General features: G+C 37.6%; 1 long non-coding RNA gene across 1 annotated transcript; it reads left to right on the forward strand.

The window, feature by feature from the left end:
- Positions 1 to 5648: 5648 nt before the first annotated feature.
- LOC131639075 (uncharacterized) lies at positions 5649 to 6837 on the forward strand. The gene is made up of 2 exons (XR_009294860.1): positions 5649 to 5970; positions 6131 to 6837. It is a non-coding gene; the product is annotated as an uncharacterized LOC131639075 (long non-coding RNA).
- Positions 6838 to 8027: the final 1190 nt, after the last annotated feature.

The following is an 8027-nucleotide window of genomic DNA, read 5'->3' on the forward strand; positions in this document are numbered from 1 at the left end:
AAGAACATGACCTTGATATGCCTATTGATGATGATCATGTCATGGAAGATGTTCCTCATGATGAAGACTCGAATTGGAAATATGTACCTCCTCAAGAAGAGGAAATTCCTTGGGGATACACAACTCCTCCACAACCGGACCAATCCAACATCACTTCCATGCTAGAGAACATGCAGCTTCTTCAACAACAACACTTTGAGTCACAACAACTCCAGCTTCAGCATATGCAACAGGTTCAACAGGAACGCTATAATGAGCAACAAATTCAGTATGAAAATCTGCATCGCTTGGCTCAAGATCATAAAACTGATTTTGAGACTTTTGCCTCCAACCTCACTGAAAGACAGAATTGCTTTGAAGAGACAGCAACAAACAGACACACTAGTCTGAGTCAAAGCTTCAATATACTCAACATAAGTGTTCTTGGCTTACTTGAACAGGTTGAAGAGGATAGACCTCAAGGTTTTCAGAGAGGAAGAGGTGGCCGATACCATGGAAGAGGAAGACGTTGAGCACATTGCATTTGCATAAGTTCATAGCATTTGCATTTCATATCATATCAACTTTATGCCTCCATTATCATATGACTTTCAGTTTTTTTGTAATCATAACGCTTCTTAAACTTGAAACTTATGCTTATCCTACTATTGTATGTTAATTGTTATCTTGTTATAATTATTATGTGTATTTTCTCCTATTACCCTCTTTGTTTCCATTTTTTGATGTTGTCAAAGGGGGAGTATATGAGAGAGTATGAGTACAGGGGAGTTTACATATGAGAGAGTATGAGTACGAGGGAGCTTACACTTTCAAGTACGGGGGAGCTTACGCTTTCAAGCACGGGGGAGTTTTCGTCATTCAACCGATGTTTGCCATCATCAAAAAGGGGGAGTATGTAAGTACAAGCCTACACTCATCAAGAAGTTTTCGATTCATGGAAAACATCATAAGTGAACAAATACCAAAGCACAAGTGAATGACTCAAGGAAAAGTAGGATTTTGGCTATCTAAGACACTTTAGGTCGACCCACCACATGCCCAGGTGGACCTATGAAGCTTCATTTACTAAGCATAAGGATTTGTTTCAGATAGGTCGACCCATCTAGTCCTTAGGTCGACTCAAACTGAAGCAAATAAAGAAGATTCACTTCTGTCCCATTTAGGTCGACTCAACCAAGTGCCTAGGTCGACCTAAACTGAAGAAAAATCATAAGAACCATATCCAATTGATCTTAGGTCGACCCAAAGCCCCAACAGGTCGACCCAACTGGCAACAATCATGACTTTGTTGAATCTGCTCCATTTAGGTCGACCCAATCAATGAAGTAGGTCGACCTATCTCCTCAAAACTTGCAAAATTATGTGTTTGCTCTGCATCAACTACTCCAGCACCTATATATATCTTTTTCTGTGATTATTCATTTTCAACACCAACAACTGAAAGATGCACAAAGGCTTCTCATCTTCGTTCTTCTTCTCAACTCCAACACAATTACACACAATCATTCTTGCGTTGAGGGTTTGTGGTCAAGATCGATAACGTCCATGGAAAGGAATTGAAGGTTCCCAGTGGGTGAAGATTTGTGGGGTTTTTGGTGAATAAAATATGCGGATTTTTGTCCTCCAAGATTGGTGAATTTTGGGGGTTTTTATCAAGAGGCTTCATCAAGGATTCAGCTGAGTGTGAAGATTGAAAAACAAAGGTTCGAGCAATTCACAACACTGCAGAAAGGGAATCAACGATAAGCTCTTGGAGGATACTTGATATGGCTTAAGATCAAGGGGAAGAAGATACAAAGAATCAACATAATCGGTTTATCGTTATTGCTTTGTTATCTTCTTTGTACAAACTGTTTTCAATCATAATGAAAGACATCCCAATTCCCGTTTGGAATTGGGGGCAGATGTAGTCGTAGCGAGGACGATCGACGAACTTCCTGAACAAATATCGTGTTCTTATTGCTTTTATCTTTTCGTTTACGTTTCGCTTATTTCTGGTCATAATTGCAAATTAATTAACCTGTCAAGTGTTAAACTTGTGTGATAAGATTCTGCATAATCATCACAAGTCATTGAAAACAAGTTATCAAGTTAAACACATAACTCAATTTGGACATTATCACCACGTGTTTGATATATTGCTTCTATCATAAATCAAAGCCATTGAAAACAAGTTATCAAGCAAACACTTAAACGATTTATAGCAATTGAAATTGGTTGATTCTCTAAAAGTTTTCATCATCAGATTAAAATAAGTCTGTGGTTTAAAAACACATATAATACTTCCAGTAGTGGTTCGGAATAGACGTGAGTCGATCCCTAAACGCTTTTGCCATATTTTTAATAAGGAAATCCGATTGAATTATGAGGTATCTATTCACCCCCTCTAGATACTGAAGCCTAGTGTCTAACAACATGAACCAGCACCGGAGAGCGCAGGCACGGTGATACTCCACAAATAGGGAGTTATCCGCCTCCTCGGATTCGGCCGCCGCCACCATGTGGTTCTCGAAATAAGCGCTCAGTGTGGTGAACCGGATATGAAGCCCGTTTGTCGTCTGGCACTCAAAGTCAGCCATATCTGGATCCATACCCAAATAGAGCATCATCCACTCACTAGCTTCGATCCTCTGGATCCGGGAATGGTCCAGCAGCATCCCCCTAATCGGCAAGTGGAGAAGACACTGCACATCGTACAAGTTGATCGTCATCTCCCCAACCGGTAAGTGGAAAGAAGACGTATCCCTGTGACACCTCTCCACAAAGGCCCATTGCATGCCGTGGCTGATGGTGGTATACCTCGTCATGCACATCTCACCTAGCCCTGAAGCTGTCACCGCGTTGTTAAACCACTGCGCTTCTGGTTTAAAGAGACTGGAAATCTTCCGGGCGTGGTTCACATGTTTCAAATTCTGTCTCTCCTGTTACAACAAAAACAAAAACAAAACACTAGTAATTAGACCGTTAAGAAAATGTTGAATAAACAACTAAATAAAAAACGGTTAAATAATAAAGTCGGGCAAATTATAAAAAATACCTCTCCCCCCAGATACGTCGAGCGACGTGCTCGTGGTAGGTAATCAGCAAGATCGTGTCACTGGGCCCTCCCGGGTAGCCTTCCGCCTCCTCCTCCCCGTGTGGATGGTCAACATTTGGTACCTCCTCTGCCTCCTGGTATGTAACTGTCTCCTCCTCCTCCTCCTCCTCCTCTCGTACCTCCTGCTGGCGGGAAGAAGAGACCCGAGCCAGACGACTCTTGGATCAAGATGAGGAAGTACCCTCATCCATCTACACGGGTACTCGCACACGACCCCGTCCTTGCGTCGATGCCAATTGCACCGTCCGCTCGTGTCTAGCCGACGCTTTCTGGGTCTCTCTCCCCTGTCTGATGCATGCTGGGTTGCCTGCCATGTTCCTGAAAACAATTGAAATCAATAAGAATGCGAAACAATTGAAAAAACAAAAAAAAATCAATTCTGGACCACTTCGGAAGTTCATTTCCGAAACTGGGAATGGAGGTGTTTTCGGAAATGAACTTCTGAAACACCCATGCGAAGCTCACTTCTGCAACTTCCATGGCAGACCCCAAAATCCAACATTAAAACAACTTATAAGGATTCTAAACAACCTAAATATCACTACCAACCTACCCCTATATCATTTTTGCAATTTCTAAACACCCTAAAGGAGATTTGAATCATAGATCTAAAGATTGAAAAACTTACCAATTGAAGAGATTGAGTAGCTTTAGGTTGAGATTGAGTAGCTTTTGGAATGGTTAACTGTAGGTGTAGCGGGGAAAATCTGAGATCTAAGCCATAAATTGACTTGACTCAATATTTCAGTGAAAGTCGCCACCGCGCTTTATTGTTTCCAAAGGAAATGGGAAAAGAACGAAAAAAACCCAAAGTTTGTTTTTAAAAACAAAAAGAGATCTTAGGTACGGGTGTTGATTATACAAGGAGAAGGTTTTAAGCACCCCTCATATCTGTGGTACTCCACAGGAACCTTTTTGAAAATCTGTGTTTATTAAAAGATATCGTGTGCAAAAGAAACGGTTTGTTTGATTTTTAAAATAAGCTCGGCAAGACATATATCTTGTGCCTACATACCTCCTCAGTGCAATGGAGAAGTCAGAGCTAATGTAGTTCTGCTTTAAAGGGGAAAAAGGTTTGAAAGGAATAAACACATTTACCATCGTCGGGGCGAATACTCAGCCATTGATCTTAAACATGAGAACGAACAAATTCTTTGCGTCACAAATGAGAGAAGGGCGCCAACCCGGATAAAATCGACAAGTATGCCACTAGCTCTCTCACGTGGAAAATATTTCGTCGTGTCAATCAATATTAAGATCGTGGGGTATCACAACTAATGACAATGATTAATCGTGCCTACTTTTTGAAAGAAAATGCCAACAAGGGCTAAATATAGTTTTTAAAGAAGATTTTAAAAAGGATTTCAAACATAAGAAGTTTTTTTTTAGAAAAAGAGAGGAGACTTTGAAAATTTAAGAAGTGAGAGGAGATGAAGAGGCTATCCTAGTGCGAGAAAATAAAAGTTTAGGGAAGAAACGATCTGACCAAAATAAGAAGTCAAGGAAGAATTCCCATCCTTTGGACTACCCACACAAAACCAAAATTACCACTTAGGGACCAAAATGAACTTGCAAATCTTCGAAGAATCACATAAGTTTCTGACAGAAATCGGACAGAGTAATGGTTGCAAATGGGCGAAATCATTATCTTAGTGCTTTGGAATTAACCTTCAAAGACTTTTCGAGGAGATACCTACACACATCACAACAACAATCCAACCAGACAAAATAACAAGCAAGATAACAGTCAAATAATAATCCACAGTCCATTGGTTCTTAAGTGTTTTTTAGGTTTCATCTTGTTTATTAATGTTTTAGCATAAAAGTAAAGTATGATCCAAGTGGACAAAAGAAAAATAGCGAAGAATAAATATGACGTCCAAATGGACAAAATAAAAATAGCAGAAAGTAAATATGATGAATGATATAATAAAAGAGCGACAAATATAGAGGATAATATAATTAAATGCGGAAATTAAAATTAGTCGTTAGTTGTTAAAGATAACCATCTTGAAACTTGTCAAGTATGTTATCAAAGTTAGTAAATAAAGATTAATAATAGAGGAAGGATGAATTCAGATTTAAATCAACCACATACGACTTCCTTTCATTTTTAATCTTTTATCGATTCAAGTCAAAGAAAGAAAAGGAAAGATAGATGAAGAAAAAGAGAAAAAATAACATAATAAACTAATAATAAAAAAAACACAAGGTGTAAAATAATAAGACATATTTTTGTGAATTTTTTCATAATTTTTAGACTAAAAACAAAGTTAATATGAATTTCTAAAGTTAAAACTAATTAAAATAAAACAGAGTAAATCTCAGCCATCTGATCTAGTCAACTTCAACACAGTATTGACATTGGAAGGTCCAGATCAGAAGTACATAATAAGTACAGTAGGCAAAATATAGAGAATCACAATTCTGATCATCTTCTCAGGTGAAGACAAGTGGCTCCGATGGCCACTTGTCACTTAATCAGCAAATCGGCGCACATCACAATGGGATAAGGAAGAGAGATATTTTGAAAATCAAAAGGGAACAACCATTAAGGATTAACAAAGTAAGATAATCAAAACTCCCTCTCTCTTAATAAAATATTCACGTGAGAAACAAAAACAATATAGTCACCATTTTCATTAATATTATTAACTTTTAAAAAACAAATATCTCTCTCATAATGATCATGGTCTTTATCTCTCATTATGACCTCACATTATTTCTCACATAAAGCAACAAAATTACACTAGTTATTTTCAGCAAAAAAGTTAATCAAAGAAGAAGCAAAGAACATAGGCGGAGCACATGAACTCACGGCGGCTCGCATAAAGCTCATGGCGGCCGGAGCTTCTCCGGCGCGGTGGCCGGAGGTAAAGAAAATCAGAACTCAAATCTTTTTACATATTTGCGTTCGGTTTCTTCTCCTCTCTTTGAATTCAGTGTTAGTTTTATCAGAAAATAAATTCACAAGCACAGATCTAAAGAGAAAGTGCTTGTGATTTTTGTTCTAAACACAAGTAAATATCACAGAAATTAGCAATCAAAGGATGGAATCGTTATCAGAGGCTGATTCTCAACCTTTCAGTGTCAAGTAACGAAACAAGGGCGGAGGAGACGGCTCCGGCGCGGTGGTCAGAGTTCCGACGGTGGTTTCCGGTCAGGTGACGAATTCAGGTGAGTTTCTTATGATTTTCTCTGAGTAAGTCTGAAAAGTTCTGAGCCAAAAGGTCCTTTGTGTTAGTTGATTGAATGATTATATAGTACTCAGAGTCAGGGTTTTTGCTGTGAATCTTGGGCTGAGAAGTAATTTCAGATGCAGAGTGATTTTTTTTGGTGTGAAGCCCATTCCGAAAATGCTATCAATTGAGTCCAAGAATTCACATTTTTTGTTTGCAAATTATGTTATGCTATGTTTAACTTGGGCCTGATTTAACAACTTTATGGAATTGTTGTTTTTACAATAAATATGCTAATTCTTTTCTTCTTCTCTTTTTTTATGTGATGAATGAAAATATTGGTGGACATGGAGAATTAGAACTTGAAGATGAACATGAACAAAAACCGTTGATGAAGCTTTCTAAGTCACGCCCATGGAGAGCTTGTGAAGTGATTCAAGAAAATATGACTTTGTAACATGGATGTAATTTGAAATTGTATATGGAACTTGAATTCTTTATGCTTGACAACCTGTAGAAACACTTGTTGTTTTTTGGAATACCAAATGAACCTTTCGTATCTCTACCTCTTGTATTTTGCTTGAACAACTTGAAATTTACATCTTTAAAAAAACTTGCCAATCTTGAATGATTATTGAACCTTGGACTTGAACTCCAAATAATTCAATTTGCATGATTTCTTCATCTCGAATTAAATTCTTGAACAAAATAAATGCTCAAAAATCCAATATCGTATGGTTGAACTTGAACACTCTTGAATCCATTCTTAACCAATCTGACAAGCATCAACCACAAAAGAAAATCTTGATTCAGATCTCTGAACCTTGATCAGAAACATCACCCGAACTATTTGATCCTCAAACCCTATCTGATAAAGAAACCAAAAATAAAAAGACATATATTTTTTTGAATTTTGATTAATGGTTAGTGAAAATATAAAGACTATAAATAAATAAAAATACGAGAAAAGAGGTGTCTGATGATTCACCTGAAGGTGAGCTAGAAAAGAAATAGGCACCAGAGAACCTCGTAAATGATTTTGATGTGATTTAAGCAGAGCCTGAGATGCGGGGTCTTAGGGTCAAAAATTGGGGTATGACAGTAGGATTCAAACTTGGTTATACAAAAATTCTGAAGAGAGGAAGTTTGTTTAAGATTTAGGGTAAAAATGAATGGGGGAGGGGGTTGTTTTGCTTAATCTGCAAAACACGCAGTATTTCAGAAATGCACTTCCGAAATGCTGTTTTCGGAAATGCATTTCCGAAATAAGACAAATTTTGAAGAAAAAAAAGGCATTTTTGGAGATGCATCTCCGAAAACAACATTTTTTTGCATTTCGGAAATGCATTTCCGAAGTAAGGGGTATTTTGGGTTTTTCACCAGAGGTGACCAAGAAGACATGGGGGTGGATAAAGAAATTTCCTAAAATAATCCATGCTTGATCAAAATAGTGCCTAATGAAATAGAAAACCACTCGTACATGAGACAGAGACAAAGATAACTCACTCAAATGGTATTACAGCAAAAATATCGAGTGGAAACAATATGGTCCTTGACCTTGAGAATTGGACAAATAGAGTGAATGTATGACATAGAGAGTCGACATCCTCAAATTTCTCTTGTTTTATTTAAACAACACATGGAACCTAACTCCCTATTGGATGATATTTTTCATTATTTCATCCATTTCTATCAAAATAAACACATCCTCAAGAATTTTTAATAAATTAATCAATGATCAACACGGTAGA

Source organism: Vicia villosa, unplaced genomic scaffold (genome assembly GCF_029867415.1).
Source record: "Vicia villosa cultivar HV-30 ecotype Madison, WI unplaced genomic scaffold, Vvil1.0 ctg.002525F_1_1, whole genome shotgun sequence".
Lineage (NCBI taxonomy): Eukaryota > Viridiplantae > Streptophyta > Magnoliopsida > Fabales > Fabaceae > Vicia > Vicia villosa.